Raw genomic sequence first — 18147 nt, forward strand, 5'->3', positions numbered from 1 at the left:
ACTGACCCCACTGCCTCCTAACATCGAGAGACTGACCCCGTTGCCCCCTATCACTGGGACAAGACACACCCACCACTTCACATGCAGCCCAGTCTCGCTGCCGAGTTGGTGCTGCTGACCAACAGGACACAGGAATGAGGGAAGGAAAAATCCAAGAGGAATGGAAAATAAAGCGAAAGAAATGAGCAAGAGCAAATGTAAGACAAAGAACTAAAGCAGATGGTTCACCACACAGAGCCGTTTCCCATTGCCATCTTCGTTCAGTCACTCCTGTTCTAAACCATGTTTCTGTTTTAAATTTCTAATTATTTAGAAATTACAAGTCCCTACAGCCAATGATTGTCTCTTCATTTGTTGAATTAAAGCTGATTAGCTAGTCGAGGGAGCCCCTCTTGGTCAGAGTGCAGCATTGCCTCCATCTCTTGATTAATGCATAATAGGTTTGTAGAAATTTTCTTTTACAACCCTGGAGCAGGTGGGAGTTGACTCAGATCTTCTGGGTCAGATGTAGGAACATTACCACTGTACCATGAGAGGATTTGTACTGAGGCCCAAGCAGTGAAGGTCAATTGTGGAGGTTATGAAGCGACTTTAGTAAGGGCCCCTTTCACCTTGGTCTTCCAAAGCTTCTATTCAACTGACAGGGACTGTCACATGAAACTTCGGAGTAATTTTCTGTGTTTTCAGAGGATGCATGCTGGGAGATCTTAGTCAGGTTTCCTCTCAGTGTCAGATCTGTAGAGGAGTGAGGTTTGGGAGGACTGGACACCAGAGGAGTGCTGAATGGAGGCTTCCAGTTATGGTGAGTAGTGGTACTTTCAGTTGAGAGGCCAAATGATACATGTGTTTGTATGTGACAACCTGCACCAGACAGGCACACGGTATGACTGAGGCATAAAAACTGCAGCTGCTGGAATCCAAAATAGCGATCAGGAGGCTGGAAGAACTTGATTACTATGCTATTTCTGATTTTGACTTTGGCTGCTCCTTTCTTCAAATGTTCCTGGAAGATTAAAGTCCATTTTGTTATAGCTATTATATTATCTTATTGGTAATACATTACATTTCTATGTGTTTGTCCCTCACTGTACCTAACTCAGTGCACTTTGTGTGTTTAGACACATGCATTCTAAAGCTGTCTCTATATTTCTCATGCTCCCCCTCACACTGCCCCTACGTAATATAGAACCACAGAATGGCTACAGGAGGCCATTTGGTCTGTCATGTCTATGTTAGCTATCTGCAGGAATAACTCATTCTATTCTCTTTCAAAAGCATCAGTTGAACCTTCCTTCACCACATACTCATACAGAGCTTTGCAGATCCTGACCACTTGCTTTGTTGAATAAATGTTTCTCACGCCAATCAGTAAATCGGCCACCATGCCTGGGTGGCATGGTGGCACAGTGGTTAGCACTGCTGCCTCACAGTGCCTGAGATCCAGGTTCAATTCCTGCCTCAGGCACATTCTCCCTGTGTCTGCGTGGGCTTCCTCCCACAGTCCAAAGATGTGAGGGTTAGATGAATTGGCCATGCTAAATTGCCTGTAGTGTTAGGTAAGGGGCAAATGTAGGGGTATGGGTGGGTTGTGGGTCAGTGTGAACTTGTTGGGCTGAAGGGCCTGTTTCCACATTGTAAGTAATCTGATCTAAATTTGGGATTTTAGATTCTTGATCTTTCTACGTGTGGAAACAGTTTCTTTCTCCTCTTCTACAAGGAGAATAGCTGCAGCTTCTACAGCCTTTGGCTTGATTTCATTTTATTTATTATTGTCACATCTATCTAGGTACATGAAAAAGTTTGTTTTGTGTGCAGTACAAGCAGATCATACCAAAGTGCATTCGGGTAATAGAACAGAGGGAGGAATACAATCCAGAGAAGGTGCATGAATAGTGAGATCAACATTGAATGTGAAAATTGCATGGTCCATTCAGAAGTCTAATAACAGTGGGGAATCTGTTGGTGTGTGTGTTTAACTTTTGTGTCTTTTGCCCAACGGAAGAGATCAGAAGAGGTTATAATCGAGGTGGGAGGGGGCTTTGATTATGTTAGCTGCTTCAATGTCAATGGGTGCAAATTTGCCTTTTGTGATGGACTGGGCTATGTTCACAACATTCTGTAGTTTCTTATGATCCTGGACAGAGCAGTCACCATACCAAGCTGTGATGCATCCAGGTAGAATGCTTTCTATGGTGTATCTATAAAAATTTGTAAGTCTTTATGAACATCCTGAATTTCCTTAGCCTCCTGAGGAAGTAGAGGTGTTGTTATGTTTTCTTGACTGTCAAATCAAAGTGGGTGGATCATGACAGACTGTTGGTGATCGTCACTCATTTAGAACTTGATGTTTTTGACCATCTCTACCTCAGCTCCACTAATGTAGATACAGTGTGCCCTCTAACATGCTTCCTGAATTCAATGACCAGTTCTTTCATTTTATTGATGTCGAGGGAGCGATTGTTACCTTTACACCATGACACCAAGCACGCTATCTCTTTCCTGTATTGTATTCCGTCATCGTATGAGCTCCGGCCTACAACAATGGCATTATCAGCGAGCTTGTAAATGCAGTTAGGGTGAAACTTGGCCAACAGTCCGAGTGTACAGGGAGTACAGGAAGGGACTGAGTACCCAGCCCTGCGAGGCACGAGTGTTGAGGATCATTGTGGAGGAAGTATTGTTGTCGATTCTCACTGATTGCGGCCTGTGGTTCAGGAAGTTGAGGATCCAGTTGCAGGGGCTAAAGCAGAGACCGGGTCTCAGGGTTTGGAAATGGGTTTGGTTGGAATTATAGTGTTAAAGGTGGAGCTGTAGTCAATGAGTAGAAGCCTGACATAGGTATTCTTGTTATCCAGATGTTCCAGGGATGACTGTAGAGCCAGGGAGATGGCATCTATCATGGACTTTAGGCGAATTGCAAGGGATCAAGGCAGGCTGGGAGGCTGGAGTTAATAAGAGCCATGACTGACATCTCAAAGCACTTCATAATTATGGAAGTCAGAGCAATGAGGTGGTAGTCATTCAGGTGCACTACATGATTTTGATTTGGTACCGGGGTGATGGTAGTCTTCTTGAAACAGGTGGGGGCTTCAGATCATAGTATGGGGAGGTGTTAAAGATGCCAGCGAATACTCTTATCAGCTGCTCTGTGCAGGATCTGAGTACATGGCCGGGGACTCATCCATCTCAAAAAGCATGTTCTGACATCTGCAGTGGTGTGGACTGTTCATTTCTCCAAAGTAATCTATCCATGTTACTGCAGTTCATCATCCTTGGAACCATTCTTACTCTCTCTTTAATTATTTGCAAAATCTTCTGTTGTGTTTTTGGTTGCACTTTAGCCCACTGCTCCTGATCTTTGGACACCCAGTGTGGAGGGGTGTGGGCAGATTGGAGCAATTCATCGTGGGTCTGATCCTGGGCCTGGCCAAGCTGGCTATAAACAGGCCAAGTCAGTGGGTATGGAGGGGGTCATCTTTGCTAACTACCTGCCCATCTTCCGTGGTTATGTTCGAGCCCAGGTGTCCTTGGAGGGGGGTATGTAGTGTCCACTAATGTTCTCAATTCCTTACCAATACAATTTTGGTTTAGTCCCCTCTCTCTGGCCCTACCCACCCTCACTTTCTGATGTTAGCATTGCCTTTAAGAGGTCTTGCTTGTAAATATTGAACTGGCCACATAGCTCTTTTCCTGGTGGTGGAGGAAATAAACAATAAACTCTATTCATAACAGCATCTTCATTCCTCTGTTTGACTGTATTAAAGAAAAACTGTTTCCTTGGGTGATTTGGGAATAGAAAGAATCAGATCCTGATGGGGTTATAAATCACACAACACCAGGTTATAGTCGACAAGTTTATTTGGAAGCACTAGCTTTTGGAGTGCAGCTCCTTTATCAGGTGGCTGTGGATTGTATGATACAACATTAATCACCCTAGCTCTGAGCTCGGAGGTTTGAGTCCCTCTGTTTCGGGGACTGTAATAACATCTCTAAACAGGTTGATTAAACATAGGCATGATCATTTCAAGTGTCAGTGTGGACAGGGATTCCCACCTTCAATCCTGATGGAACTTAGAAACTCTGTCTCTTTCTCCACAAACACAGTCAGGCTGTGGAGCTTTTCAGAATTTTCTGCTTTAATTATTTTATTGACCAATAGTTTCAAACTCAGGTCTGTGGACTCTTTGGAGGGAAATGTTTAACTTCCAATGCACTGATTGTATATTTCTTTTCGAGTCTTTTAATCTCTCATGCCTTCTATTTTGTTTTTTCCTCCCCTGCACGGACTCTTTGTTGCAGTTACATTGCTGTCTTTTACTCGTTCTGATGAAAGGTCATTGACCTGAAACACTTTGTTGAAATTCCCAGGCCCTCTTGGAGGGTGGTGGTGGGGGAGCTTGCAATTGGAAGGAGACCAGTGACCTGGAAAAGCTGCCCTGCCAAAAAGAAGCAGGAAGCCAATTTAAACATTTAAAACTTCAATTAGGAACAATTTAGAAGACTGGTGTGTTTTGCTGACGGCAGAGAGACCTGTGCCTCCCCTCAATGTCAAAGTGAGGGCCATAGTTGTGAAAAGTAGACCGTGCTGTCTCAACTGTACATCTGCAAGAATAAAAACAGAAACCCAGCAGATCTGGCAGCATCTGTGGAGAGATAAACAGTTAACATTTTGCGTTTGGTTTGATTCTTCTTCAGAACATCTACAGTGGTTTCTCCTCTGACCTGTGGGGACCTCTGCCACATTTTCCTCTCTGGTTTAAGAAGTTAATTGCATTCCTTGATGTTTCAGTGCCCTTGAGGTCTCTGACTCCCATCAGCAGTATTGACCTTTCCAACTGTCAGCTCCTCTGCTCCATCCAGCATCAATGGGAACCCCCTGCCATCCTTTACAGGACAGCGAGAGCCAAGGTAAATAATCAGAACTGCACCATGGGAATTTATCTGAGCCAATGCTGCCGCCACTAGATTCAGGCTCAGGACATCATTTAGTCCTAACATATGGGTTCATATGCATGAGAAATCCTAGAAGCATGGCATTCCAACCAGAACTCTATCAACAAACACATTGAATTGGATCCTATCTACCACCCCTGAGAAAAAGAACAGGAAATGACATCACCATAGGAAATGACATCACCACATGAAATGACATCATCAACCCAAGGAAACCCAAACATACAAATAGAAAGCAGGAAACTCCAGCAGTGCTTCGTCCGGAGGCTCACAGAGTATGGTGACGAAACGTCTGAAAATGAACCTTCCAGCTCAGTGAGCAAACCTACATCCAGAACCTCAACCTGAGCTACAAATCTTCTCAAAATCCAGGTTCATAGCTTACATTAAAATTCTGCACGTGAACTATCTCTCTCTCTCCACAATTCCTGCCTGAGCTGCTGAGTATTTTGTTCAGATTCCCCATAGAAGCAGTATTTCACTCTTCCTCATTCAGGCAATCCCATTGGCTCTGAAAACAGCATGATATTGGTTACCTGTGAGGGGTACTCTCATGTGCGATAAAGAATGCAATATTAGTTGAGGTCTTTGGCAGGAGGTAAAGAGATGAAGGGCTCTGATGATTTTGGGAATAACTGGCAAGGAAGCTTCAACTGGACCCAATGCTTGTGTGAGCTGCTTCCCTGTGCTCCTCCTCCTTTCTAACATGTGATGTGGCAGATGGTTGAGGAGAATGTTGCTGATGTTCCTGCTGATCCCTATCAGTCCAAGAGAAATTTCCATTCTGGATCACAGGATGACATCTGACTATTGTGGTTCAAAGACTATGATGGCAGGATTACTGCATGAAAAGAGTTAGGATGATACTCACTGGAGTTTAGAAGAATGAGGGAACATCTCACAGTCACCTAGAAATTTCTAACAGGACTAGACAGGGTAAGTGCAGGCAGGATGTTCCCGATGAGCAGGGATTCCAGAACCAGGGGATTACAGTCTAAGGACACGGGATAGGCCACTTAGTACTGAGATGAGGAGAAATCTCTTCACCCACAGAGTGTGAAACCTGTGGATTTCTCTGCCAAAGAAAGCAATTGAAGCCAAAACATGCATGTTTTCAAGAAGGGGTTAGGATATAGTTCTTCAGGCTAACGGGATCAAAGGAGAGAAAGCAGGATCAGGGGACTGAGTTGGATGATCAGCCATGATTATATTGAATCTCAGAGCAGGTTTGAAGGGCCAGATGGCCTACTCCTGTGCCCATTCTCCATGTTCCTAAGACACTAAACACTTGGAAAATCAAAATATGATTAGGAAACTCTGAAAGGAATATCATGGTAGACAAATCTACCATGGTTTGAGTTTATAACTGGTGGGTGGGTAAATGGGGGCCCAGTGGATGTTGCAGAAGCATTTGATAATGTCACACAAAGAAATTGGTCAGGATTATCTGTTTTTCCATGAACGTGCGGGGCAGGTTGTGGCTCTTTATGAATGAGATAGCTCTGACCACTCATGCTCCAGGGTTTTTTCAGTTGAGCACAGCCTGGGACAGTGCGATCTCTCCCTGCCTAAAACTGCTGTGTCATTGCTCTTGGCTGCACAGTGAAACAAGGAGCAGCAGGTGGGTAAGTAAGCTCAAGGTGGAAGGAGCTAGTTGACAGGCTGGGATGGTGTGGAGAAAAGTGTTAAATGACTTGCACCCCATCCATGCCCCTCATGATTCCCCTGGGGCTGGAAAAGGTCAAGGCCCCTCCACTCAACTCGGCAGGCAGGACAGTCCATTTTGGAACATCGAATTTGAATGCAGAATATGGGGTTAAAGGCAGAATTTTTGGCAGTGTGGAGGAACATGGATAGGCACATGGAAGATATTACACTGAAGGGTATGTAGTTTAGTCTGATCTTAGAGCAGGGTAAAAGGTTAGCACAACATTGAGGGCTGAAGGGCCAGTACTATGCTGTAATGTTCAATGCTCTATGTTCATTCCACATGCGAGCCATCCTGTGTGTCAAAACATTGCCCCTCTGAATGCAAGTGTATATATGTGTTTTGAAAAAAAACAAATTTATTTGCATAATCTAATTTGGAGATATGCAAACTAATGGGTGAATCTGTGAGCTGACACGACTTTAGACATTTTCAGCAATCACGTCTCATTGCCTTCTGCCGGGTAGTTGGAGATTGGAGCTTGATTCCAGTTTCCAATGCTTCAGTCTCACAGACCCCAGTTTGATGGGGAAAATCCGGTCTTACAGGCTTCAGTCTGATGCGAAAAGGCCCTAGTCTCACACAACCCAGTCCAATGGGAAATGACCCTAATCTCACAGAACCCAGTCCAATGGGAAAAGACCCTAGTCTCACACAACCCAGTTCAATGGGAAATGACCCTAACCTCACAGAACCCAGTCCAATGGGAAATGACCCTAATCTCACAGAACCCAGTCCAATGGGAAAAGGCTCTAGTCTCACACAAACCAGTCCAATGGGAAAAGACCCTAGTCTCACAGAACCCAGTCCAATGGGAAAAGACCCTAGTCTCACACAAACCAGTCCAATGGGAAAAGACCCTAGTCTCACAGAACCCAGTCCAATGGGAAAAGACCCTAGTCTCACAGAACCCAGTCCAATGGGAAAAGGCTCTAGTCTCACACAACCCAGTCCAATGGGAAAAGGCCCTAGTCTCACAGAACCTAGTCCAATGGGAAAACACCCTAGTCTCACAGAACCTAGTCCAATGGGAAAAGACCCTAGTCTCACAGAACCTAGTCCAATGGGAAAAGGCCCTAGTCTCACAGAACCTAGTCCAATGGGAAAAGACCCTAGTCTCACACAACCCAGTCCAATGGGAAAAGGACCTAGTCTCACAGAACCTAGTCCAATGGGAAAAGACCCTAGTCTCACAGAACCCAGTCCAATGGGAAAAGGCCCTAGTCTCACACAACCCAGTCCAATGGGAAAAGGCCCTAGTCTCACAGAACCTAGTCCAATGGGAAAAGACCCTAGTCTCACAGAACCCAGTCCAATGGGAAAAGAGCCTAGTCTCACAGAACCCAGTCCAATGGGAAAAGGCTCTAGTCTCACACAACCCAGTCCAATGGGAAAAGGCCCTAGTCTCACACAACCCAGTCCAATGGGAAAAGACCCTAGTCTCACAGAACCTAGACCAATAGGAAAAGGCCCTAGTCTCACAGAACCCAGTCCAATGGGAAGAGACCCTAGTCTCACACAAACCAGTCCAATGGGAAAAGGCCCTAGTCTCACAGAACCTAGTCCAATGGGAAAAGACCCTAGTCTCACAGAACCCAGTCCAATGGGAAAAGGCCCTAGTCTCACAGAACCTAGTCCAATGGGAAAAGACCCTAGTCTCACACAACCCAGTCCAATGGGAAAAGGCCCTAGTCTCACAGAACCCAGTCCAATGGGAAAAGGCCCTAGTCTCACACAACCCAGTCCAATGGGAAAAGACCCTAGTCTCACACAACCCAGTCCAATGGGAAAAGGCTCTAGTCTCACACAACCCAGTCCAATGGGAAAAGGTCCTAGTCTCACAGAACCTAGTCCAATGGGAAAAGACCCTAGTCTCACAGAACCTAGTCCAATGGGAAAAGACCCTAGTCTCACAGAAGCCAGTCCAATGGGAAAAGGCTCTAGTCTCACACAACCCAGTCCAATGGGAAAAGGCCCTAGTCTCACAGAACCTAGTCCAATGGGAAAAGACCCTAGTCTCACAGAACCCAGTCCAATGGGAAAAGACCCTAGTCTCACAGAACCCAGTCCAATGGGAAAAGGCCCTAGTCTCACAGAACCTAGACCAATGGGAAAAGGCCCTAGTCTCACAGAACCTAGTCCAATGGGAAAAGACCCTAGTCTCACAGAACCCTGTCCAATGGGAAAAGACCCTAGTCTCACACAAACCGGTCCAATAGGAAAAGGCCCTAGTCTCACAGAACCCAGTCCAATGGGAAAAGGCCCTAGTCTCACAGAACCTAGTCCAATGGGAAAAGGCCCTAGTCTCACAGAACCCAGTCCAATGGGAAAAGGCCCTAGTCTCACAGAACCCAGTCCAATGGGAAAAGGCCCTAGTCTCACACAAACCAGTCCAATGGGAAAAGGCCCTAGTCTCACAGAACCCAGTCCAATGGGAAAAGGCTCTAGTCTCACACAATCAAGTCCAATGGGAAAAGGCTCTAGTCTCACACAATCAAGTCCAATGGGAAAAGGCCCTAGTCTCACAGAACCCAGTCCAATGGGAAAAGGCCCTAGTCTCACAGAACCCAGTCCAATGGGAAAAGGCTCTAGTCTCACACAATCAAGTCCAATGGGAAAAGGCCCTAGTCTCACACAACCCAGTCCAATGGGAAAAGACCCTAGTCTCACACAATCAAGTCCAATGGGAAAAGGCTCTAGTCTCACACAATCAAATCCAATGGGAAAAGGCTCCAGTCTCACACAATCAAATCCAATGGGAAAAGGCTCTAGTCTCACACAATCAAGTCCAATGGGAAAAGGCTCTCGTCTCACACAATCAAGTCCAATGGTAAAAGACCCTAGTGTCACACAACCCAGTCCAATGGGAAAAGACCCTAGTCTCACAGAACCCAGTCCAATGGGAAAAGACCCTAGTCTCACAGAACCTAGTCCAATGGGAAAAGACCCTTGTCTCACAGAACCTATACCAATGGGAAAAGGCCCTAGTCTCACAGAACCCAGTCCAATGGGAAAAGACCCTAGTCTCACACAACCCAGTCCAATGGGAAATGGCCCTAGTCTCACAGAACCTAGACCAATAGGAAAAGGCCCTAGTCTCACAGAACCCTGTCCAATGGGAAAAGGCCCTAGTCTCACAGAACCTAGTCCAATGGGAAAAGGCCCTAGTCTCACAGACCCCAGTTCTATGGGAAATGCTCCCCACCGAGTTGGGAAATGTCTCCAGTATTAACACTATTCCCAAACTGCTATTATATGTTGTATTTGCCATCTTGAGTACGTCCCCAAGAATTCCTTTGTGAAAAAAACAGTTGCAGACGTCTATTGTGAGTTTGCACAACAGTCTGTTCCTAATCCAGCCAAGGCCTTTGCAGTTACCTTCCAGCCAGAACAGGCTGTTTTTACACTAAGCCTATTTTTCATGTATTTTCCTTCAAATGCTTATTGCTAGGTCCAATTAACCCTTAACAACTAACCATTAATCATCTGGTTTGGAGATATAACATTTAAGCTGAACACTACAAGTTCAAAGTTACAGCAGCCTCTAATGAACAGTCCGACAGAACGTGAATATTGCTGTATTGCTGATTTTGCCAACAATAGACCACCCAGGCTCCCATGTAATTAGAAAGTTTTGTAAGGTTAGAACATCTGTTTCTATTGTTTACAGAGAATGGTTTTCTGCCTTTGAAGGTTATCACTTCAAACAAACATAAAGAACCACATTATTTCTCCTGGCATACCTTAATCAGCAACTGATTGTTTTAAATGGATTGTTAATTAGCTATTACCGTACTCAGCATTGTTCAGCGAGTGCTGTCAATAGTAGACTCACATCTAACAGTAAATGTTTTTATTGGGTTTGCAAGGTTAGGCTGATTGAGTATCGTCTGTACTGTGCCTGCTACAAGCAACTGACTGGGTTTTGGAACTGGCAAACAAGCTGGAGTTGGGGTTGAATATATCTGTGAGGAAAGGGGAAATAATTGTGGCAACATACAACATTTACAATAGCCAGGAATGCCATTGGAATCTTTACAAATGGCTAAAATTCAATTGAAAATAAAGCAGCTTGAGATTAAGGCCAAAGAAAATGAAAAGGAAATAGAAATGAAATAGTTTGATTTAGGATTAAAAGCAGAACAAAAAGAACAAGAAAGGAAGACCCTAGCAGAAAAAGAAAGGAAGAAAGGGAGAGTTTTTGAATTTCAGAAGTTGGAACTGAAAACTCAAAGTTGATGAAAATGGCAGAGGTACAGGTGAAAAGTAGGAATTGTAATGAGAGCAATGATGGAGAGTAATCCCACCATAGCCAAAGGCCTGGTAGGGATTTGTTTAAATATATCCACGTGTTGCCTAAATTCAACGTTTCATTTGAGAAAGTGGCTAAACAAATGGAATGGCTAGTGACCTTGTAGATATTATTGATCCACACAAAGTTGGCTAGTAATGTATTTGCATTACTATCAGAGGACCTATCTGGGTAGTTAGATGAGGAGGAAAAAAACATCTTAAATGTATATATGCTAGTACTGGAAGCCAAGAGACATTTTAGGAGGAAATCTGGTCAAATGTACATAGATTTTGAAAGAATCAAACAAAATTATTTTGATAGGTTGATAAGGGCATTGAAAATCAATCAAACATAGAACATTCTTAGAGAGACGATTTTGGAAGAGTTCAAAAAGTCACTTCCTGAAGTAGTGAGAGCTCATGTTGAAGAGCAGAGAGTTAGACTGCAAAATTAGCAGCAGAAATGACAGATGATTCACAAATTAAAGTCTGGTTTCTGACATTAATTTCAATCTGGGAGGGGTAGAAATTGGGGAAAAGAGAAATCCTGAGGTAATGAAGGAAAAGAAGATCTCAGTAAAGATAATTTACCACAGGGTCAAAAGGAAACCCGTGAGGGGGAAAGAGAATTTAAAAAAGCTCACTATAATAAAGTAGACCACACGAAATCACGATATTGGTGGTTTAGAAAAAAAAATTGAGAAGACAGATATAGGAAAATGGGATAAGCCAGTGTGTTTTGTTGAAGTGGTAAAGGGAAAGTGGTAAAGTGGTAAAAATAATCAGGGGTTGGTTGAAAAGCAAGTGCCAGATCTCTTTAAAGAATTTACTTGCATGATTAAGGTTTATTCATGTATGCCAGGAGAAGCATGTAAAGAAATTAAAATTTAAAGAGATTAGACTTACAGTGTGGAAACAGGCCCTTCGGCCCAACAAGTCCACACCGACCCGCCGAAGCGCAACCCACCCATACCCCTACATTTACCCCCTACCTAACACTACGGGCAATTTAGCTTGGCCAATTCACCTGACCCGCACATCTTTGGACTGTGGGAGGAAACCGGAGCACCCGGAGGAAACCCACGCAGACACAGGGAGAACGTGCAAACTCCACACAGTCAGTCGCCTGAGTCGGGAATTGAACCCGGGTCTACAGGCACTGTGAGGCAGCAGTGCTAACCACTGTGCCACCGTTTCTGGGAGTATTTGGAACATCTATCTTAGAATTGTTTGATTGACTTTGAGGGGCAGGCTTGATGATAAACCTGGCTAAGAGTGGCTTCGCAAAAGCCCAAGACACATTCCTGGGCCATGTCACTGAACATGGACAGATGGCCTGATGGAATATGAAATAAAAGACTATTGATGAGTTTCCCATATTAATAATGAAGAAGGAAATACTACACCTCCTGGGATTGAATGGTTTTTATTGGAAATACATACCAAATTTTAGCAGTGCGGTTGCTCCACTGATTGACTTGTTGAAGTAGTGCAGAAAATGTCAGTGCACATAAGAATGTCAGAAGGTATTTGACAGCCTGAAAGCTGTGCTAACCACTGCCCCAGTGTTAGCCACACTTAATTATACAAAGCCATTCAAGGTGGCTATCAATGCGAGCGATGTGGATGTCGGTACTGTACTATTGCAAGAAGGTGACAAAAAGATGGGTGGCACGGTGGCACAGTGGTTAGCACTGTTGCCTCACAGCGCCAGAGACCCGGGTTCAATTCCCGCCTCAGGAGACTGACTGTGTGGAGTTTGCACATTCTCCCCGTGTCTGCGTGGGTTTCCTCTGGGTGTTCCGGTGTCCCGGTGTCCTCCCATAGTCCAAAGATGTGCAGGTTAGGTGAATTGGCCATGCTAAATTGCCTGTAGTGTTAGGTGAAGAGGTAAAATGTTGGGGAATGGGTCTGGGTGGGTGCGCTTCGGTGGGTCGGTGTGGACTTGTTGGGCCGAAGGATCTGTTTCCACACTGTAAATAATCTAATCTAATATTAGAAAGACCTATTCGGTATTTTTCAAGAATACTGAATAATCATCAACAGAAATATTCCACGATTGAGAAGGAGACCTTGTGCTTGGTTTTAGTGTTGCAACATTTCAACGTTTATATTGCCAGTAATATGTCTGAAATAATAATGTTTATGGATCATAACTCCTTAAAGCTTTGGAAAAAAATAAGGATAAAAATTCCAGACTGTTTAAATGGAACTCATTATTGCAGCCATTCAACTGGAAAATTATACATGTGGCAGGATGAGAGAGTGTAATTGCCAGCACATTATTGCAACTTTCATGAAGGAAGATGGAGACATTCAGTGGAAGGGAGAAGAAGCAGACTGAAATGGACCATAGTGTTGAATGTTTGCATGCTTAGAATCAATGTAATGTACTAATAGCATAAGGGTGAAAGTCTTTAAAAATGAAACTACCTTTGTATATTGATAGTCCATTGTTTTAAGGGGTGAGATGTGATCATATAATGGTTTTAAGAGGTGCATTTTGTCTTGGTTTTTTAATGAAGAAAAGTTGAGACAGAGTTATGGAGCAGTCTACTCAGAGCTAATCAATTAACCTGTTTGTAAGGTTTTGGGTTTTTATATAAGTTGAAGCAATAGAAGCATCATGAAAGGGTGGGGTCAAGCTCCCACAGAACCAGGGTTTTTAGTTTCAGTTTTTCAGTAGCAGTTGCTGCTGAGGTATTGAAGCTGGATATGGAAGCTGCTTTTTTCCTGTCTCTGGTCCATAACAATATATTAAGTGGAAATCATAAAGGTACTCATTTATGTTTGCTAGAAACAACATATTCATTGCCAGAAATCCGTTTTCTGCAAACAAAAAGAAAATATTCCAAGTCCTGAACCATTTCTGACTTAACTGGAAACATGGAAAGCCTATTGTTGTTTTCTTCACAGTGACAACTCAACCAATCAAAGTCACTTTGCCAACTATTTGCCCTTGGAATTGTTGAATTTGAGGTGTAGTGAGTGAACACAAAACCAGAAAACTGCGACAACACTTGCCTGATTAGTCGACACTATGTGTATCACAATTGCCGACTTGCCTGCCTGACAAAAGCTCTCTGTGTGTACTGGATCATGCTCAGGTTAAAGTTGAAATTCAGTGGGTTACTGCCATATTCCTGATATGCTGGTATCTTCAGCACTTTTACCATTTACCTGTCCACATATACACTTGTTTATTGCAGTTAAAATTCCCTGCAACCCACCAACTATCTCAACTGAAATAAATACGCCTTTGAACAAAGCTCTGCCAAGTTAGAGCTTTAAGTATGAAGAATAAATGACTGCAGATTTCAGATTGAGCTCGACGTTTTTATGTTTAAGATCCAGACTCTGTTAGCCATTTCTGAAGGATGTAGAATGCTGGACTCAAAAAACTGGTATGCAGCAGCGAATTCCAAATGTTGTCATTTTTGTTGTTTTTAATACAAATAATTTCCTAGCACTGACTTATAAAAAAAATCTTCAAACGAAACTTTAGATCACTTCATGAAGGAAGTATAATTTGATTTCTGTTCCATTTTGACGTGAAAATAAGCAGCCCGTGACACCCATCTCACAATTCAGCTGTACTCAATTAAGCCCTGCTCTCTGCAATCTCCACTGCTGCCCTCCATACTTTTTGATTGCATCACGCGGTTTGCCTCTGGATACCAGAAGGATTTCTTTGTTCGGATCACATAAGGTCTTAAATTGAAGTGTTTTCTCACTAGGTGGCTTTTGGGGCATGTGAACAAAAGATTGTTTTCTAGGAAAATAGACATATTAAAAAATCCAGGAATTTCACAGATGCCCTTCCATAACTTGTCTAAGAAGTGAGTTTAAACAAGCTCATAAATTATATTCTATGTATATAAACAGCAGCTGCTCTGCAAAAATTGTCTGAGTCGTAATTCTGGAAGTCCTTTGGTTTAAGACTTACTGCCATTTTACCACTTGCTTGCTAAACATCCATAATTTTCCTTTTCGCATTTCAACACCTAAGGAAGATCTCATTTCATTAATAATATTACATTTTTTTTAAGAGGCTGCTACAATAAGTATACGATTTGCCAAAATGGTAAGCAGTTCAAATGATTGAAGTTATCGACAATTCCAATGTAAAAGAGAAGCTCAAAATGACATATCTCCTTCCATCTTTATGAAGAAACTTTATTTCTTCTAATGCACGCAATCTGACACTTCAAGTTGTATAAATTTGCAATCGTTTGAATGAGCCAATGGTCTGTCAAGTTATTTATAAAAGACCAGTGGAGAGTTAGATTTGTTTTTTGTCTGACAATATTTTAGTTTACAATAGTCAAATAATGTAAAAATATTCTGCGCCACTTGTCTGTTATAAAGTTTGATTCATTTATCTTTGTGAGGACAGAATTTATGTTTATTCCCCATGGATTGTGATCTAAGTTACAGAGGTCACAAAATGCAGATGGATAGTAAGAAAGCCGAGAATTAAAGCACTTTTGTTTTAAGTGAGTATCATTAAAACAAACTTCAGGAATTCATTAGATAAAATCAGCTTCAAGTATATCCCAAGAGATTTGAAATCCCAAAGGTAGTTTTATTATTTAACTCAATGAGTGACTTTTGACATCCCACAATCCCAAAAACAAAAAAAAACTTGGTTCAAAGGTTTCTGTTCTGCATAAATCTTCAGTAAAACATCTTTGAACAAAAATTTTGGAACCGTTGGGATTTTTTATTTCTTATCTGTCTTAAACTTTTCAATTTCTGTGTCCCTGACTTGGGCGAATCGTTTCTTCATTGCCAGAGTGTCCTTTTCATAACAACACACACAGGCAAGCAAATCATGTTTTAGGTGACATCTTTTATCATTTCCAATACCAGCGAATGGCAAAGGTTAAATGTCAGGCAAATGAACTTTTCAGAAACCTTGGTCTCCTTTATATCGAAACAATTAAAGCGTTGCTGGCTTTTCAGTGAATTCCAGCACAGGAATAGGAAAAGGCTGTTCAGTCTCTCCAGCATAGCTAATTAGCACATCAGTGCTCCTTAATTTGTTTTTGTTTCATATCTCTTAATAATCTTTGTTTAAAATAGTGACATCTTGAAAACTCGAATTAACTCTAAACTCCACAACCTTTTGGGAGAGAACTGCAGATTTCCATTAATCTTTATCTGAAAAAATTGTTTCCTAAATTTTCTCAAGTCAAGGTCTAATTTTAAGATTGTATCCTTTATCTGCAATTTCCAATCTGAGATTGTAAATCTAACATTCAATCGTTTGAAATGCTTACCTTTGTGGCAAATCGTATAATCATTGTAGCAGCCTGTTTAAAAAAATGTAATATTACTAATGAAATGAGATTTTCCTTAGGTATTGAAATGTGAAAAGGAAAATTTGGTCTATCTCCCCATGGTTAATTTACTTATTCTTTTAATCTTAATCTTTTGCAGTCAAAAGAAGACAAATCAATTCTCTACAACAAAAGGGAAGGAGATAACTGGGCATTGCAAAAGTTCTATTAAAACAATTAACTTTTTTCAGAAAAAAAAGTGTTGTCACTGCTACAATGAAGGATATGCAGCAACTAGTTCATTAAAGAACTGCTCATCTTTTTGTTATTGATCATAGTCAAGGCATAAATATTGTCCAGGATACATGAACAACTCCCACACTGTTCTTCAAAATAATAGCTTTTCTTTGAAGTAATATTTGGGCAATTTTATATCTACTGAGAGGACAGACAGGCTATCAGTTTAAAGTCTTATTAGAGAGACAGCAATTCCAATACTGCAGCATGTCTTCAGATCTGCATTGCAATATTACAGAGTTCGAGGATAATTATGGGACAGCAGGAGGCCATTGGCCCATTAAAGCCTTTTTAGAACAATGTAATCAGTGCCATTCTTCCACTCTACACTGGAGCCCTGCAGATTTATTTCATTCAAATACCCAACCAATTTCTTTTTGAAATCATTCCTCATCTCCTCTTCTACCATTTTCATAGGTAGTAGGTTTCAGGTTCGCTCACTATAGAAAAAAAATGACTTCACATTATCCAGTATTTGTGGCAACAAATCTTATATCTCTGTCCCCTGGTCTTTGCATCAGCAAAGAGATTAGGTTTGCTTTGTATATCTTATTTCAACCGGTCATATCTGTGTCAAATTCCCCATCAATCTCTTTTACTCCAAGAACAATCCCAGATTTTCCAATGTAACCTTGTCACCAAAATCCCTTAATCCTGCAAATCATTTTGTTTAATTCTAGTGCATCTTATCAAGGACACTCACATTATTTGCTAAAATGTAATAGCCAAAACTTTAGTTGTGACTGAACCATAACTTGTAAAAGTTCAGCTTAATCTCCCTACTTTTGATTTAATATGAAGCCTAAGAATCTACATATTTCGTTAACTACTCCCTCAATATTTCTTGCTACCTCAAAAATCTGTGCACATGAACTCTCAGGTCCCGCTGTCCCTAGACTTTCTTGACATCTGTATTATTTGGATTATGTCGACATGCACTTTTCCAGACTCTGGAGTGGAAGCTGAATCTACCGTCTTCTGGCCTGAGTGTGACACAACTGTTTATTGGCTTCAGATTCTTCAATTCTTCAAGATTGGCTGAAACATCAGTAGCCTTTGCGACCCACTAAAGCCTCCACATTTTCCTGTTTATGTTCTTCAGTAGATTTCATGACATTTTTTGTTTGTCCAATAACGTACACTGCACTGAGATCTGCCCAACGTTAGAATTTAAAGGGCGCACACTTCGCCAGATTTATTCCTAACAGATTGATGGTTGCTAACCTTTTACTGTATTTCCAAAGCCATCTCCAGCTCATCCTTGTTCCCCAGGAACTTGCCGAACATGACAGTCTAGTTTATTAACTTCGATTGATTTGGAGGCAGTGAGTTAGACAAACTGTTCTAAAATAATCTCTGTAAAACAAAACCTTACAATCAACATAATCTATATTGCAGAGATATTTATATTTATAAAATTTAAATTAGAAAACACATTTTCTCTTGGACTATTTTACTTGGTTTAATAATGAGTGCGCATTGAATAAATTTTTTTGTGGGAAGCTGGTTGAATAAAAGAACAAAATTCCTTTTTTTAAAATCAGGAACAGTAGAATTGCTTATTTTCACTCTGTAGTTTCCAGCTGACTACAATGTCTTATTCTCAGAAACTGT

Source organism: Hemiscyllium ocellatum, chromosome 15 (genome assembly GCF_020745735.1).
Source record: "Hemiscyllium ocellatum isolate sHemOce1 chromosome 15, sHemOce1.pat.X.cur, whole genome shotgun sequence".
Lineage (NCBI taxonomy): Eukaryota > Metazoa > Chordata > Chondrichthyes > Orectolobiformes > Hemiscylliidae > Hemiscyllium > Hemiscyllium ocellatum.